The following is an 18,463-nucleotide window of genomic DNA, read 5'->3' as shown; positions in this document are numbered from 1 at the left end:
ATATTGGTTCTTTGTAATATAGAACATTGGAGTGGAGCAACAGTTTGGTCTGGCTAAGATGATGAAGGGGCACCCGTTACACCTTCCTTTTTGCAGCTATATTAGTTGGGGAAGGCTAGGCTATGCTGCAGTAACACATTACACACCCACCTTTGCCCCCCAACCCGCCCACCAAAACTCAGTGGTTTAATATTTCGTGGTCTGTGGCTTTCTCCTGCAGAGTCCACAGCCAGTGTTCTGGATGAGCAGCTTTCCTCCATGCAGTGCCACGGGCATCCTGGTCACTTTTGTCCAGTCACACTGTGTCCCCTAGGGCCTCCTCAGAGCTGCCTGCAGAGTCAGCTGAAGACAGAGCATATCCATCTTTGTGGGGTGTTTTAGCGGCCAGGCATAGCACTGGCCAGCCCTTCTGCCCATATGCTATTGGGTAGAACCAGTACCTTGGTCCCTCTTAGACATGAGGGGACCAGGAAAGGTAGCTCTCCTGTGTGCTCAGGAGGCAAGAGAAATAGTTGGTGAACACCCACATGGCATTGGCTCTACGATTGTAACCCATAGTGTACTGCCTGATGCAATTTTCTGCAGGTTACCAGTGTTTTTCCACCTGAGTCTGCCTGATACTACAAGGCACTTCATACTCAGGATCATTTACCTCTCTGCAACCCTGGTTCAGCTTAGCATGAGGAAGAACCAGTTTCGTTGAACTAAGTCACAGTGAGGTATAATTGCATAACAGACCCCCTAATTGTCCCAGAAATCATTTTTATCTTAAAGTAGGAGTCTCATCCCAGGGATAGCTTAGCTTTTGTCTTCTCTTTACCATAGATTCTCTAAAAATTTAACACTTTTACGATGCTTCTTGCATTATTGGCAGCAGGGGTTTTTAGGGGCAGACTAGGTAGGCATCCTGTAGGAGTAGATGATTCTAAGTATGGTGCTTGTTGAGTTGGGGACTTTCTGGACAGTCTAAAAATATAAGCAGACTAGGATCCTAAGAAGAGCACCCTCAGGAGCAGAGGTAGTTTGCCCCTATGGTAGCACAAATCCTAAATACTCAATGTGAACAAATGAATTAAACAATATTATTACCTATAATTGCACACACTGGTGTTTCTCAAAGGATGATTTCCAGACTAGCAGCATTTGCATTATCTGGAATTTTTTTTTTTTTAAGTGAATTGTTAGGCTCTATCCCAGACCTACAGATTTACAAATTCTGGTGCAGCAATCTATGTTTCAGGACAAACTGTTAAATTTAAATTTTAGATAAAACTTTGCAGCCCATCAGGTGATTCTGATGCATAACAATGTTTGAGAATCACTGGGATAGATTTTACCTGCTGATTATAATTTTATCAAAATCTAAGTAATTAGGGAACCTCAGTGGGAGTTTTTTTTTTTTTTTTTTTCCTTGTGGGAGAAGGAAATGCACATAAGCCTTTCAGGACACTTGTTAGATAAGCTTCTGTTGTTTTAGGTTAAATGGCTGCTGCTTTTGTGTGTCTGTCTATAATACTCTGTAGTGAGAATCAGTATCTTGAAAGATAAAGGCAATTCAAAGATTAACAATTTTTTTTTGTATATACTACATAATAAAGCCAAAGAAATACACTAACAAATTTTAAAAACATTTAAAACCAATGGTTGATTCAATGCCTTTGTAGTTTTCCTCTTGGTTTTATTGATCACTTTTGGTAACTTTCCTCTTTTTCTATTCAAGGTTCTGGGTGGGATAATTTTTAGGGGCTTGAAATATGTAATCTTAATATTGGAAACATTTCCAATTCTCCTCTTCCCTGCCACATAACATGCTGTCTTAGTGAACACTTCTAAACAAATTTGAACCCACGAAGACCCAAGGGCGTCATTATGGACCTCAGTTGTTATGAAATCTGGATAGAGCAGATGAGGCTCGAGAAGAGTGGGCACGATCCTACAAGGGCTCTGGGACTTGTTTTCTGGCAAAAGTCCCTGATGTCAGCAAGGTTTGTCTCTTTTTCATTCAAGAGGTAGAAGCAGATTCCCCTGAGTACTATATACCTCTTAGCCCTTGTGCAAACATCAATTAATGAATCAAATCACCAAATAAACCCTTTCCAGAGTGGTCCTCTGGCATATCAGAAAACTGTTATCTGCTCCCCAAAATTCTTGATATTTTACTGACCTTGGCTGTTTGTACTGGCCACAATTAAAGTTGGCAGATAAAATACAAGATCCTCAATGAAGCCGGGCGCGGTGGCTCACGCTTGTAATCCCAGCACTTTGGGAGGCCAAGGCGGGCGGATCACGAGGTCAGGAGATCGAGACCACGGTGAAACCCCGTCTCTACTAAAAATACAAAAAAATTAGCCGGGCGTGGTGGCGGGCGCCTGTAGTCCCAGCTACTCAGAGAGGCTGAGGCAGGAGAATGGCATGAACTCGGGAGGCAGAGCTTGCAGTGAGCTGAGATCGCGCCACTGCACTCCAGCCTGGGTGACAGAGCGAGACTCTGTCTCAAAACAACAAAAAAAGACCCTCAATGAAATTTAAATTTCAGATAAACAATAACATTTAAGGGTAAGTATGTTCCATAACTATAAGTATGTAATATTTTATTAAGTTGAATTTAGAATTAAGAATGAACATTTGAATTTCAGATAACAGATAATTATACTCAGTATAAGTATGTTCCATATTACATAATAGTTACAGGACATACTATCTATCTAAAATTTAATTGTGTTTCCTGAAGTTTTACTGTTAATTAGTTCTTATTAGCCACAACTCATGTGACTATGGCAAAGGGATATTTGGAGGCTACTAAGATGTCCAGAGCTTCTTAATCCCTAGACGTAGCCACTAGTCAGCAAAGGCATTTTGCCTTTGGTCTCTGTTTATTAAACCATCATTACTTTATGATTGCCACTCTACTTTTGGATGTCTCCTCCTTTCTCCTCTGTTGGTGTTTGTCTTCCTGGTCTCTGTCCTGTTTGCAGACGGAAAGGCTTTCCTGTTAGAAACAGCAACAGCCAATCTGAGTTCTTCTTCTTTTTTTTTTTTTTTTTGTGGCCCAGGCTGAAGTGCAGCGGCAGTATCTCGGCTCCCTGCAAGCTCCACCTCCCGGCTTCACGCCATTCTCCTGCCTCAGCCTCCTGAGTAGCTGGGGCTACAGGCACCTGCCAGCATGCCCAGCTAATTTTTTGTGTTTTTTTTTTTACTAGAGACGGGGTTTCACCATGTTAGCCAGGATGGTCTCGATCTCCTGACCTCGTGATCCGCCCGCCTTGGCCTCCCAAAGTGTTGGGATTACAGGTGTGAGCCACTGCGTTCGGCCCTGAGTTCTTCTCTTTAACAAACTGGTCTCTTTCTGACGACTACGTAAATCTTTCCTTTTGGAGCTAGATGATATTTGGATATGTGTGGGTAAAAAATAACAACAATAACAACAAAACTGACATTTTTGAAAGCTTAGCTACCTGCAGTCCTCTTCTATGTTTTTTTGTATTTGGTGAATAATAGAACCTCTTTAGTTCTCAGAGTTCTTTGTGAAGGTAAGGGTGGCCCATCTAATTACCAACAATTAGATGAACAAGAACACCTGACCCTCACCAACTCCAGTTCTAATGAGAAACCAGTGCAGATAGTGTCAGATACAACAGGGCTCACTCAGCCATTTGTATGAAAATAACAGAAACCTAGTAGCAGCAATGTAAAGTCATTCTGTTCTCTCTGTCCTAGATTCCAGTTGCTGCTTCTCTCTAGAGACCTTTTATGCTTGTTTAGTTCTCTATGAAGTCAACAGGAACATCGGACACCAAGGAAGACTGTAAGAGTGAGAGACTCTGACCCAATTTAAATGTCCTCACAGAGTTCAGTTACTCAAAAGAATTCAAGCCTTAAAAGCACAGAGCCTTGAAGTTACTAGAGCTTTACCCAAATGCCCCATAGGTTCCTGGATTGCAGAATATTGCTGAAATCTTCGTTTTGCCCTTCCTCCCTCCTCCCTTTCAAATTTTATTTGGGTGACGTTCTGCTTGGGAATGACCAGCTGTCACTGCCAGTAGCTACTGGGATTACATTGCAGCATGGGCAGGGTGTTTTCGCTTTGTTTTTTAAAATGCCAGTGAATATTTACTGGAGCTACTGTAGGGATTGGCAGTTTCATTTCTGTTTTCCGTGGAGGGGTTTTGGGTATAATAGTTGGATTAGAAACACTAAGAAAATCAAGTTTAAACTCTCAATCTGTTGATGGTGCCAAGCACTAACCATTTGACATGAACTGGATGGAGATACCATCTTAATCAGAGGCTAAAATGCTACCTTTGCTCTAGATCATAGCTTATTGAGGAGCAGAGTTTGAAGACAGAGACAGTCAGGTGGTGTCAGTTTCTGTCATTCTCACTTGGATTCCTGTGCAGTATCTTCACACTTTATTTTTAAAGAATTTTCAATCTGATGATACTGAAATTACTTCGGATCTTCTCTAATCTCATCCACCCTTCAGACTGTGTTTAGTTCCCCTGCTGTGTACTTTCATAGGTTCGAGAAATTGTAATGAACATATTGGGGTGGGAGTTCTGGAGGGCAGAGATGATGTCCATCTTCTTGACCCCGAAATTGTCAGTGCCCAACACTGACCTCGGACACAGTAGGTGCTCACCAGATAGATGAATGAATTAGATTCTAGGGCAACGTAATCCATGCAGTGTAATCCACAAATCACCCTATGTCAATACATTACAAGTAATATTTAAGCCTGTAGAGTTTTCTGAAGGTCTAGAAAGGGCATATGTAAGTTACCTATGTGTTGGGTTATGTGAAGGGACCATTTTCTACTCCTGCCTCCCAGCATACTTCTGTCATCTTTACCCACTGAGTGTCCACATGGAATATGAAGGAAGACTTTGCAAGTAAGATATTAGGAAAATAAATTTCATGTGCCAAAACAGATATTGGCAAACATTTTTGATAAGGGCCTAGAGAGTAGATATTTCCGTCTTTCTAGAAATACGGTCTTTGTCACAACTAATCAACTACTGCTCTTGTAGCACAAAAGCTGCCACAGACAATACACAAAGGAATGATCATGGCTGTGTTCCAATTAAACTTCATTTATGGACACAAATGTAAATTTCCTACAACTTTCCCATATCATGAAATTCTGTTCTTTTAAAACATTTTCTCCCCAAACACTTAACAGTGTAAAAAAATTCTTAACTCACTGGCTATACAAAAGCAGGTAGTGGATCTGATTTGAACCACTCGGCAGAGTTTCACAACCCTTCACTTAAAAAAAAAAAACAACAATAACAACAACAAAAAAACACTAATAACAAAGCCAAAGCTTTGGTGAGGAAAGGGGGCATTTTCATTTTATCAGCCTTATAGCTTTCCTGAGCACTGAACTGAGGGACATAGAGCCTTTTCTTTGTGGCTTATTTTTACACCATTTTGTGTTTTTCTGTATGTTTGCCTACCTTCATATGTGCATGTATGGTAGAAGTAGAACCAAGTTTTCAAGTTACATGTGGTATATTTTCTTAGCAATTTGGAATGATCAAAGGAAATCATAGAAAATACAGTATGGTTCCAGTTAATTTTTAAAGAAAACACATTATACCAAAAAAAGATGTGCTTTATATATGCTTGTAAAAGGTTCTGAAAGGTATTTACTAAATGTTAACAGTGGTTACCTGTGAAAATTGGGAGTGTCATTTTTGAAGCTGGGGAGATATTGATCTTTTTCTGACTCATTTGATGATTTTAAATGAGAATGATTCTTGCTCAGATAATTTCACTATTTGTGAAATTAAAATTAATTAGTAACGTATTGAACTAAAAAAAATATTGAAAGAAAACACTGAGCCTGCTTCTGTGAATCTACAAAAACACCTGTGATTTGAATGACATTGTAATTTTTTCATATTGACCCTTAGTGAAATACAGCTTTTGGAAAATCCCTTCTCTATGAGAGCATTGCTAAATAAGGAAGGGTTTAGGTTTTGTAGGAGTAAAAATAGCTTCTCCAGGGATGTTGATATTTAAAATAATGCAAATGTACAATAAAATCCCACAATCTAACTACATTCTGGATTCAGCCCATATACCCAGAGTTTTAGAATACATTTCTGACTAAAACACAAAAGACCTTGAAAGCAGGTGCTGTCTTTGTTCCCTGATACCAATGTGTTTTAATAAGGTTCCACCAGATTTTCAAAGTCTTTGGTTAAATTGGAACTGACATTTATGCTAATTAGCTGGGTTTGGGAGTGAAACAGGTAAAATTGAATTACAATGGGCTCCAAACTATATTTAGTTTTAAAATAGTGGCAATGGAGGGATATTTGGTTCTATTTGTCAGTTATTTCATATCTCGCTACTTTCTATCATTCCTTTCCCGCCCGGTGTGTTAATCTGGTAATCTGAAATCTTTTTGTCTGCCTGTAACATAATAGGCTGTTTTCCTGTAGTCCATCTGTCTCCTACAGGAGGTGAAAGTACTTTTCAGAAATGGCTTGGGTTGATATTATTAATCTTTATAAGCAGAGAATTCCTTGAATAATTTAATAGCCAAATGGCATGAGGGGGACTTGGTATAAAAATGAATTTTCCTGTCAGCTTTAAAAATTACAGCGTGGCCTGCCTTCTATCTGTGCAACTCAAATATCAAAACAATGGATGTTTATGCTCTTTATACAGTTTTCTGTTTTGCATTACCTAAGACCTAAGATGATGAAGAAACATTTAGACAATTTTGGTTTACTTTTTTTTTTTTCTGCTAGAAAACCACAATAAGTTAATTAGCCAAAAGAAAGTCCTTCTTGTTCTCTGAAACAACAGATGCTGCCTTTGACCTTGGGATTTAAGGGCAAATCTATTCTTGATTACATGTCTTGAATTTCTTGGATTTGCCAGTGTTAGGGCAGCAGTTGTGATTAAGTGCTTTTGAAAGTATATGCGTGATTTTCAAAGAAATCAGTCTGCACAGCTGTTGCTAAAGAAATCGTTGTTCTCTGTCCTTCCAGTTCATTACTATATACGGTTTTAAAAATTATTTTTTCCCCTTACTTTTAACTGGAGTTGTCCTAGTTACAGATGTCACAGCCTCTGGGTGACTGGTCTTCCACCTGACACCCTGCTTCATTGCAAAGGCCTAAGGTTGGAGTATGCTGCATTTGATTTGCAGGGTAACGTTGTTCCTCTATGCTGGGATGGGGAAATACAGACAATCCTGTGTTTAGGCTAGCCAGCACGAGTGGGACTATTAATAGCCAACTATGTGTTTTCTCTCAGGAACAGCCTCTTTACAATGCTCTTTGCTTGCCTATCTTTTGGAAAGTCATGTGAATGCAGCAAAAGCTTTCTAAGAAATATGAGGGCCAAATGGAATTACTCTGCATAAAGTATTCCCACATGGGATTATCAGTATTTTGTTAGAAGACCATTTAGCAAGTTTGTTTGTTTCTGAATCAAAACCCATAGATGCTCACTGAACATTTTTTGTTTTTTTTTTTTTCTGTAAATCATGTACTTGAGAAAGACATCTTGATGATGGGAAACTTTTACCTTGGAGAAAGAAAGAATCAAGTAGTGACTTTATCCTCTAGATAGTGCTGAACTCAGAAGTACTTTTTCCCTTTAAGTGTCATAAAACACAATTATATTATTTTCAACCTGAGCAAATTGACAGACCAGGTCAGCTTTTTTCCTGGATCATTTTACTGTGCATTTTCTTTTTATCTTCTGGATGTAATCTTTTATTTGTAGACCATTTTAGTGAAGCCCCTAGTAACAATTTATTTAATTTTATTAGTCAATTTATAGGCAGGGGGCAAGACATATTAGAATATCATCGTGGGTACTAAATTAGAAAATTTAAATCAAAATGTCTATGTTCTTTGAGCTATGCCTGCTAATTAAAGAAGTGGTAAACTGCTGAAATATAATAGGCCAACATGGAAAGGTCCAGAAGAACCACAGAGGGACCCCCTTTCCTCTGGCTTGATCAATTATAAGAGAGCAAATGGAAGAGGCTATACAACTTTCTCTAGAAATGGGTTCTTTTGCAGGCATGAGCAGTCAGGTGCATATTGAATAGCCACAGATTAAACTGTCCTCTCCTACGCTTTCGGGGTCATCCTTCAAGATGCTTTTAGCTAACCTCCAAGATTAGGTGAGGGCTGATGCTCTAAATCTCAGTGGTTAGAGACTGACCCTTCCTGTAAGGAGGTAGTTAAGACATCCTGTCTTCTCAGGTGAATGCTTCTGGAAGGCAACATTGGAATATCTATTAGAATGATTTGATATAAAACAAGGTTATGACCTTTTGGAGAATACCTCAGTCTTTTCAGGGCATTTTCCTTCTTAATTTCTGGTACCTTAAAAAGGTCTCGTTCCTTTTGGTTGAATGCCTTGAGAAACGTAAGGCTATAAAGGAATTTTAACAAACTTGATTCTCTAATCAACTGCTCATAAATCCATTTTATTGTTTCAATTATGCAAAATAAATGTTTAAAATTTGTCTATCCGGTCAGCCAGTTAGCCGGTCAACTAACCTCCTAGCCAACCTGCTAACCTCAGTGAATATCTTGCTCTGAAACTCTTTTTTTCCCCAAAATCTTCCCAAAGCTATTAAAAAATACCAAGTAAAGATGGTAAAGGCATGTTTTATTAGCCATAGTAGTTAAACTTGTTAATTAATTTATCAGTAAGGGGAAAAACCCTCTTTGTAATTTTAACTTGTCTTCATGCTAAATTCCTTCCAGACTGTGGTTAGAACTTAACTGCAGAATTTTTGCCCAACAATATAAACATTTTCTATAAAACTATGGAAAGTTGCCCATTCTGGAAAAAATCTAAAGTACCAAGGATAAAGCATTTCTCAAGATAGAATTTCATTTCTGGTGTTTTTGCATGTAATTTTAAATTTTATTTTATTTTGAGACAGTCTTCCTCTGTCACCCAGGCTGGAGTACAGTGGCAGGATCAAAGCTCACGGCAGCTTCGAAATCCCGGGCTCCAGAAATCTTCCCACTTTAGCCTCCCAAGTAAATAGGACTATAGGCGCAATCATCTTGCCCAGCTACATTTTTTTATTTATATATTTTAAGTTTTATATAGACAGGGTCTTGCTATGTTGACCAGGCTGGTTTTGAACTCCTGGCCTTAAGTGATCCTCCCACCTTAGCCTCCCAAAGCACTGGGATTACAGGCATGAGCCACCATGCTGGCCGGCATGTAATTTTTAATACTGAGTCCAGGATAAATTTTCTTTTGCACTCATTGGGATATGTGTAGATACATTGTTAATCTTTGGAATCCCACTGGAATGAAATGTGTTTCATTAGTGCTTAAACTAAGATGTGTTAATTTGGGAGTTTATAAAAGGAGGTTTAAGCCTAGTGCATTTTCAAAGTTGCTTTTTTTCAATTAAAAAAAATTTTGATCTCTTGGCAAAAGCATAAAGTCGATAGACCATGTAAAGAACTGCATTCAGTTTGAAAATAATTAGGTTTTGAAGATTTATTCTACTGTCTTTTATGAGTAAGAACGTGTCTAGGGCTTTTAGGAGGATAGGTTTAAACAGGTTTACAGTATTTCCTTATAAGAGCTAGATTATGTATAAAATAAGAATTAACTTAAGAAATTTTGCTTTGAATTTCTCCAAAATTTTTTAGGGCCAACCAAGCTTATTCTCTTTAAACAGAAATTTAGGACCATTAGTAACTAAAAACCTTAATATGTTTTGGAAAGTGATTACTTGGACTCAGTATTTGTGGCGTATATGCTTTTGCATGTGTTTAAATTATGTTACGCCTGTATTTTGATCAGGCATTAAGTAATTGAAACACTCATGTTAAATAATTACGCAATTGTCTGATTTAGAAGGCTGGAAAGCAGCAGCAAACCTGTTTCCAGAGACATTTCAATCTACAGGCCAGGTTCAGGCTAAACTACATAGTATGACTTTCCTTCTTTCTACACTGAGGTACAGAAGCAGCATAGAACTGGGATGGAGACAGACTTAGTACAAATCTAAGCCTCTTGTTTATGAGCTATTTAACTTCATGTAAGTTATTTGAGCCCCCTGAGCTTTAAGAATTAGATGCTTTCTAAATGTCAAGCACTATAGTAATAATAAGCACACGTTTCCTTTCCTTAGGATGGTTACTGTCCCATGGGAAAGGTAGACACATGGGCACAATTTCAATATATTCTCAAGTTCCAAGAAGCATACTCAAAGTGCCATGGAATAGGAACACTCTGCCTAGCAGCCCACTCCTTTTGGGCACACATTTGTCTGATACAACTATGTGCTAGGACCTGGATACCAACGTGAACAGAAAAACACAATCCTAACCCCTCTATTGTCTTATAACCTAAATAACAAAGTGGTGACTGTAAACTAGAAAGTCTGTGGCCTACCTTACAGGGTTTGTAAGGGGGAAAAGAGCTTTCCTTCCCTTTCTTGTCATCTTCATTCCGTTCACTCACGCTCTGTCCAGATTCCCAGTCTCCCATTTGCCTAAGCGGGCAATGACATAGTTGTTTCTCTTGGTTAACAGTTCTATATAATGAATCCCTTTACAGATGAGTGACTGAATACTTCTTCCTAAGAATAGTTGCATTATTACCGAAGACTTTTGGTGGCACCGAGACCATAGTACATGTCTCTCCATTTGGCAGCATTTCAGCCATTGAGCAGTCCTCCATGGATAGCTGGAGTGTCTCTTCCACATCCCGCTATTATGGTGCTTGGCTGCTATCCAGATGACTGTGATGAGTGATGGAGTCCCTGGTGCTTCCTGGAGAGAGCAACAAATGGTAGTCTTACACCACCTTGATTGTGAATATACTTGGTCTGTGGACTTCCCATGCTCAAACCTAAACCGAAGACCCCGGCCTGACCCGGAACAACTGCTTTGTTACAGGTGAAAGTCCTTGTTATTACTTTGGTAGTTAATCATCTTCCCCTGGGCCTTAAACTCCAGGTCATTCTCTGGAGAAGAAATTTAGGACCTGTGATATTATCCTATTGAAGTACTTTTCAGATACGATCTTTTAATTATAAAAGATATATAATTATATATTGTATATGGTATATATCATGTAATTATGTAATTATAAAATGTAATCACTTGTATATAGTTCTTAGTTCCTCAGGCAAATCAAGTAAATAGTAGTTGCATGGGTAAATATAAAATACACAAATACTCCTTATAGTAATACAAGAACTATCATTCAGGCAGGAGGACACGAAAGATCAATGTATGAACCATTCCTATGTATTTTTCCCTTTTGAAGCACAGGTAGGAGCAAATCATTTCCCTTCTCCACAAAGCTCAGTGGCTTCTTACTGCACTCAGAATAGCCTGGTTTATAGGCCTCTGTGAGCTGCCTTTCTTCCTCTTTTCATCCAAAGTGTTTTTAAATCCCTTTGGATACTCTTTGCTCCAGCTTGCCTGGGCTATTAACTGTTCTCCCGAACACCATACTTTATGTCTGCAGGCCTTTGCTCATTACTATTTGGTCAGCAGGGAATAAATTTTACTCCTTATTCATTTATAAAATCCTACCGATCCTCCAAGGCTGGGCTCAAATGCCTCCTCTTTCATGAAACCTTCTATATCCCTACTAATCAGAATCAATTATTTCTTTCTCTCTATTCCTCCTTGTTGGCCTATTGTGTGTACCTTTATTGCCTGTATGGGCTTTTCTCATTTCTGCTTGTATCTAGGTAATTCACTCATCTATCCATACATTCATTCAGCGACTGTTTCTTGAAAGCTTTATCCTTTGTACTGTGCAAGAAGATGGGAATGTAATGGGAAACGGAAAATGGATGCTGCCTGTGCTCTGGAAGCTTACAGTCTTCTGGCAGAGATGGGTGATAAGGTGATAAGCACCAAACCCACAAAGCTAAAACTGCAGCTGTGGGAAGAGCAGGGAAGACAGATTTATGGGTCTCTGTCTCTAGACTGTAAACTCCTTGACGCCAGTGACAGCCTCTTGCTTGGTTAAGAAGGCCGTAGTATAAAACAATTGTGAAATGCCCTGCGTCATGAGTTTGTGTCTCCCCAAATATATGAGGAAGTCCTAATACCCAGTACCTGTGAATATGACCTTATTTGGAAATAGGGTCTCTGCAGATGGAATGAAGTTAAGATGGGATCATACTTGATTAGAGTAGGTCCTAATCCAGTTTGACTGGTGTTCAGTAAGAAGAGGAGAAAAGACAGACACAGACACAGTGGGGAATGCCATGTGAAAATGGGAGCAGAGATGGGAGGGATGAGTTTGTAAGCCAGGGAATGTCAAGAACTGTTGGTAACCACAAGAAGTTAGGAAGAAGGCATGGAACTGTTTCTTCTTCAGAATTTCCAGAAAGAACCAACTCCCAATGACACCTTGACACCTGGATTTCAGACTCCTCGCTTCCAGAACTGTGAGAGAATGCATTTCTGTTATTTTAGGCCACCCAGTTTGTGGTAGTTTATTATGGCAGCTCCGGGCAACTAATACACTCTTCTGGAGGGAAGTTCATGAGAACGAATTTAATGCACAACACCATGGTGCACTAATGTGTGGGTCAATGAATGAATTTGGATGAAAGAATGAATAGAGTATTGTGTTTGCTCTCTTCAGTGGTAAGAGATCAGGGTGAGTTCGGGATATTTGTTCCGTTTCAGTTGTCTATTAACAGGAAAAAATGTGGATTCACACTTCATGTCATCATCAGTTGAGAAGGCTGGCTGAATAATGGCCCATGTGGTTGTCTTTAGAAATAAAGCTGTGTTTTTGTCACTGTGGCCAAGGGGGTATAAATAAGCTAGTCACTAAATGTTAAAATGGTGGCAACTCTTCCTTTTCTGCTTTCAAAGCAGAATCTTAGTTCTCACATCTCCTACCCCTGCTTCCTCAGGCAATTCGTGTTTGTCCCTCTGGTTGAAAGGCTCACTTCAAGATAAAGCAGGAGGTATGGTTTGTGGTTGTTGTTACTAATGATTTTTAGATTTTGTGTTGCATTTTATATTTTCAGAACATTTTACAGTTGTTGACTGAGTTCCCTAGCACTCAGGAATTTGTGGTATTAAGATGCTTTTTGTTTGCAAAGGACAAAGATGTTTAGTGATGGTTGAAATCTACACTAATCAGATATTCATGAGTATGGGGTGCGGCCTGACCTCCCTTCTGCCTCCTGAATCCTTCTCCTCACTCTAGATTCAGGACAGTGCCACCTCTATAAAGCCTCTATGATCCCCTCAAGCCTCACAACTCTCTATCGTTTTATTGTGTTTTATTATTTATTTATTTATTGTTTGTGTGGGTTTTCCCTAGTAGATTATGAGGTTTTGGAGGACAGGTAACCACGCTCACCCAGCAGGCATGCAGGAACTATCTCTTGAATGAACAAGTGAATTAATGAGTGAATGAAATTCCTGGAACTGACTTAGGCCAGGAATTTCTCATCTTTTAGCAGCTACTTCCCATTTTATACATCCAAGATCATATCCATGAAACCACAGTGAGTCTCTAGGCAAATTACAGAGAGGCAGAAATGGGATGGCAACACCAGCTTGGAGAACCTCTGGATCAGCCATAGGCTCCACATGGATCTCCTGGTCTTGCTGTCATGGAGGATTGAGTCATACTTTCAAGGCTGTCCTCTTGAGACCACTGCTCAGAGGTGCCGGTCAAAGGTCTCAGGGTCATAGGCAGAGGGGGAAGGCCAGATTGGCCACCGTGGCTCTGAGTATAGAGGGATAAGGCTAAAGTAGAGGTTCTTATAATCCAGAAATCTTCTCTGATGCTGGAAGTCTTCAGCTGCACTAAGAGATGTGGTTGTAAAGGGACTCCAGCAACAGAAAGCATAGCCATCCTCACCTCTTGAGAATGAGCTTCGTTTTGCTTATGTTTTTTTACTTTTCATCTATATATCTGCATGTTTATGAACATCCTGTAATATGGCACCAAGCATTAAACATTTATGGAGCAACTGAAATATTCAGGATAGAATGTTTAAATTAGCGCTGGTCTCTGCATTCCTTCCTGCCTGTGTGTTTCTCTGTTTTGTACCCTAGCCCATTCTGGCAACTACTATAGAGCCTCACGCTCATCAGATGATGTCATACCATGCCCGGATGAAAGCTAGTTCTCAAGGCACTCAGATCATGGCACAAAACAAAGAGGAAAGATGTGTCTTTAAGTCGTTCATTTAGCACAATAACTGCATTTTCAGAGGGAACTTCCATCCATGTTTATTCTCAAGATTGAAGGACTCAGAGTGCAGCTCTCGTGGTGACAGCTTGGCTCTTCTTGTGTGTTTTTTTCCTTGCTGTTTAGACGTAAGGACCCCTTTTCTCCCACCTCAACATGGTTACGTGTTTGTTATTTCACAATACTTTAATTTTTTAAAAAATCATAAATGAACCTTCACACTGTTAGAATTATTTAATTGTAAGTGAATTTCTTATTAGAATTATTTTTACCTGCAAGACTAGTCTTTTATGTAACAACTGTCTAATGACAAAAGTGGTAATTATATACTTTGCTACCTACAAATGATAGGAAAACAGAGTAAGCTATTTCTGGGGCCCTCTCTGCCACTCATTCTGTGAGTCCTCCATCACATCACCTGACCCCTCACATCCACAGCTTTCCTAATCTTTAACATGAGCAGGTTGAAGTTGAGGATCCCTAATTTCCCTTCCAGATCCACTGTTCTGTGATTCCAGGTATGTGTAACCTAGCTATTTAAAAAAAAAAAAAAAAAAGCTAAACGTTGGTAGAGAGTATCACAAAAAATAACAAAGACACATTTTTAAAAATCGGTCAAGCTGCCATCCTTAGAGGCAGTATTCCTGGTTTTGAGTTTATAAACTACCTGCTGGTAAAATCTCTTGAGTAGTTTCTACACATTTGCATTCTTCCTTCGTTTTCAAAACACTGTCTGGGTGATTGCAAAGTGATTCCCCCGATATATAATCTCTTATTCAGCGTAGCACGCTGGGAGGATGTGAGATCCACATGGAGAAGTGAAGCACACACAGATCTGCAAGGTCAGAAGTACATTAAATGGCACGCTGTGGTCCCAGACTTTCATCTTTAAGCATCAGTAATTGCCATGAATACTCAAGGAGGTGCCCTGTGTGAGAGCTGCTGGATTTGAGCCATAAGCCATGGTTCAGGAATACCAATCTTGTGAAAGCCAAAGTAGTAATATTGTCAGAGACACACAGGTAAGGCCATGAATGAACAAACTGGACATCGTGACATTCCAGCTGAAAAAAGAGCAATTTATTAAGTTTCAGCACCATAGATGAAGGAAACTGGTAAATTTACTGGATGTTTTAGGAACTTGGAAATTGATGATGAAACAGGAAAGAGACCCCAGCTAAAAGAAAACTTCTGGCACAAACAGTTGAAAGCACTCAGTTAAATAGATCTTCTGACCCATTGGATACCCACCAAGAACAAGGCAATTTGGGCACATCCAAAGTGGTTTGTGTGGGTAGTCATTAAAACCTGAGTATTACTTCAATTATCTGAGACCTAACAGAGGGCAGTTGTTCTAAATAGTCAGGCTGCCACCCTCTAGTTACAACTGTTTTTTAAAGTTTGAAAATGGAAATATTTAAAATAATATACTACATATAGTTACATAGAATTATTTTCATATAAAGATAATATTTTTCTGATAATTTTGGAAGAATTAGAAAAACACAGAGCTCAAAATGGATAATCTCACTATCCAGAGATAACTTTTATTAATCTTTTGATGTATTTCCTTCCAGTCCCCCCATATTTTAAACTTATTATATATTCATTCGTGGACATATTTTTCAAATCAGATATGCCAGTCTAGCCTTTTTTTTTTTTTTTTTTTTAATCTGGAGCTGCCGTTAGGGACAGCTGAGGAAGTGCAGAGCAATGCCACAAAATGTCTCCCCTCCCTTTTTTTTTTCCACAGCCCAGATGGCTAAGATTTGTGGTGGGTGGGCAGGCGCACCCCCCCCCCCCCACCCCGCCGCCGAAGTCACATGTACTCTTCGTGGCTTTGGCACTTCCTGACCTTGCATGTATGTTCGCTGCTGAAATCCTTCCCACTCTTGCCAATGCAGCTATAAAAATCTAGGTGGCTGAGTTTTTGCTTATCTGAATTACAGGAAAGTTGATGATGGAGAGAAATATCAATGATGGGTTTTGTTCTCTTAATTCCTTTGTAAAGAAAGGATGTGATTTGTTCTGTTGTTCCGCTAACATAACTTGTTAAAATAATGGGAAAGCCAGGAGAAAAGTGTTTGGAGAATGACGGTGAATACTTTTGGGTTAGTTGGGCTCAGGTGACATGCTTGTTTTCGGGAGGAAGTTTCTCGATACTAAGAGATTACTTCCAGGTGGCAGCGCAATGTAGAAAAATCAGCGTGTGCTCTGGAATCAGACAAACCCAGATCTGAATTCTGGTTTTTCTTCCCTCCTTTGTGTCATCTTGAGCAAGTTACTTAGTTTCCATGAGCATCAGTTTCTTCATCTATGTACTACAAGTGGTGGATGCATACTTCTCAAACGTTTAGGGAGCTTCAATGGAAATATACTTGGAGTTCCTAGCACATAGTAGGTGCTTACTCGTGAGCTTGTTCCTTCTGCATTTCCCAGCTGTTTCTGGAAAGCATGCTGTCATCAGCGAGTCAGTGAATAATGATAATGGTATGCTAATATTTACCCAGACAAATACTTTGCGCAAAACTATTCGTATAATGTTAATCAGTGAAAAAGGTTCTCATCATGTATTATGAGTCGAATTTTCTTTCCCGTCTATTAACAAACTTTGAATGGGAAAGCTACTAAATTGATTTTTTTTTCTCTGTCTCTGCTCTACTGTGGGGACATGCTTTTATATTTGCAAATAAAGCTCGCAATATATCTTTTTATTACATTCTCACCGTCCCAGCAGAATTTTAATGAGTGGGAGTGGTGAGTGGAGATTGAGATTCAGGGGTCACTTGTGTTTGAGCTGCAAGACATACACATTTGGGGAAACAGAACATGATCTGAATTAACTGGGAAGCACATGTTTCATAAGTGCTTGATACATTCCTGAAAGAAAATTAAAAAGTAAATATTTTTGCTTGTTGCAGCCATTCTAAAGAGTGTGCTATCAGCTTTCTTTTTCTTGTTTGTTTTTTAACTGCTTATCAACATGTAAGGTGAGGGATTAGTAGACTTTGTATTATAATGCTTGAAAAGAAAAGCTTTATTTAAATATCAAATATGAACATGTAACAAGAGATTGCTTAACAATTGTGTAGAATAGGAAAAAGAATTGGAAAATTTTCATACAAAAAGTAAAAGAAATTGAGGGGAGGGAAACAAATGAACCCAAACTCTTATATTCTTTTCTCTGTTAACTTTCAGGAAGGCCAAAATGAGATTTAATGTACTGTACGAAGTATCTTGTAGCTTTGCTGTTTTGTTCATTTGCTTACCCTTTTCTCTCTCTTAAATTTTAATTTCTAAATCTACAGTCCTACATTCATTAATTGATTTGGTCATCAACCATCTTTTCTGTGCTAGTTTTAGGGGAAAGAAACACTTCCCCTAAAGTTGTAAATTTTGATTTACAATTGTGACTGTAAATGTCACAATCTTGGTGGGTTGCAATCCTGTAAAGAAAAATGATGGCTCAGCAGCTCTATAAGAGGCTGTGTTAGATCCAGTATGAGCCCAGTCCCACTGTTTTTGGAGGGAGAAGATGCAGTCCAGACACATCCATAGCTTCAACTGTGAGTCATAGTTTGCCAGGCAGAGAGCTATGGGAGGTATTACCGAAGAGGCGGTAGCATGTGTCTTTTATGATGGATCACTTCAATTTTTTAAAAAAGTAGATATGGTATAAATAATAATGAAAAATGAGTCAAGAAATAAGGATGGTAACTAACACGGGAAGAAGTTAAGCAATAGGTAAGGAAGTGTGTGATTAAGAGCTCAAGTGAGTGGCTGTGTTGATGGGATTTCAGAAAAAGGATTTCTTTGCAAAAGCAGAGAGGAAGAATAGCAGATGGTAATGAGATAAAGGTTTTCTCCCCAAGAGGAGAACTGGGGAGCAAAAATCCAGAGAAAGGAAAAGTCTGGGCTACTGGTGAAAGCTGGACTTCAAGAAAAATAGTTTAAGGATGTTTAAGTTTTTGCTTTTTAGACACCCAGCTGCTTGTGTGACACCACATTGCAAAGTTATTATTTAGTAATATTTTGAATGAAAGGTCTCTCTTCATAAAACCCCCACCCTTTACAAACTATTAGTCTCAGAAACTCTTTACATTCTTAAAAGTTACTGAGGACTTCAAGAAGCTTTTGTTTATGTGAGTTATATCTACCAATGTTTATTGTAAGATTAATAAGTGGGAGTTTATTAAATATAATGAAGCATTTTTTTAAACTTTGATTTTGTTTCAGGGGTGCATGTGCAAGTTTGTTCTATAGATAA

At 38.9% G+C, this 18,463-nt stretch overlaps 1 protein-coding gene and 1 long non-coding RNA gene across 13 annotated transcripts in view; one reads left to right on the top strand and one right to left on the bottom strand.

Annotated features, from left to right (window-relative positions):
* LOC134733070 (uncharacterized) overlaps positions 1 to 10,492 on the bottom strand; it is a 45,246-nt gene extending 34,754 nt beyond the window's left edge. For all 3 annotated transcript variants that reach the window (XR_010116641.1, XR_010116640.1, XR_010116642.1), the window contains exon 1: positions 10,405 to 10,492. This is a non-coding gene — a long non-coding RNA (uncharacterized lncRNA). The remainder of the gene's footprint in view (positions 1 to 10,404) is intronic.
* The window catches only part of TNIK (TRAF2 and NCK interacting kinase), a 409,664-nt gene that overhangs the window by 133,331 nt on the left and 257,870 nt on the right, over positions 1 to 18,463 (top strand). The window contains exon 1 of one of the 10 annotated variants that reach the window (XM_063621581.1): positions 12,524 to 12,955. The exons of the other annotated variants lie outside the window; for them this stretch is intronic. The gene's annotated coding sequence lies outside the window, so the exon portion shown is untranslated. Of the gene's footprint in view, positions 1 to 12,523; positions 12,956 to 18,463 lie in introns of those variants that run through there. 10 annotated transcript variants of the gene reach the window in all.

This window comes from Symphalangus syndactylus, chromosome 17 (assembly GCF_028878055.3).
Source record: "Symphalangus syndactylus isolate Jambi chromosome 17, NHGRI_mSymSyn1-v2.1_pri, whole genome shotgun sequence".
Lineage (NCBI taxonomy): Eukaryota > Metazoa > Chordata > Mammalia > Primates > Hylobatidae > Symphalangus > Symphalangus syndactylus.
This window is presented reverse-complemented; position numbering and strand designations above follow the sequence as displayed.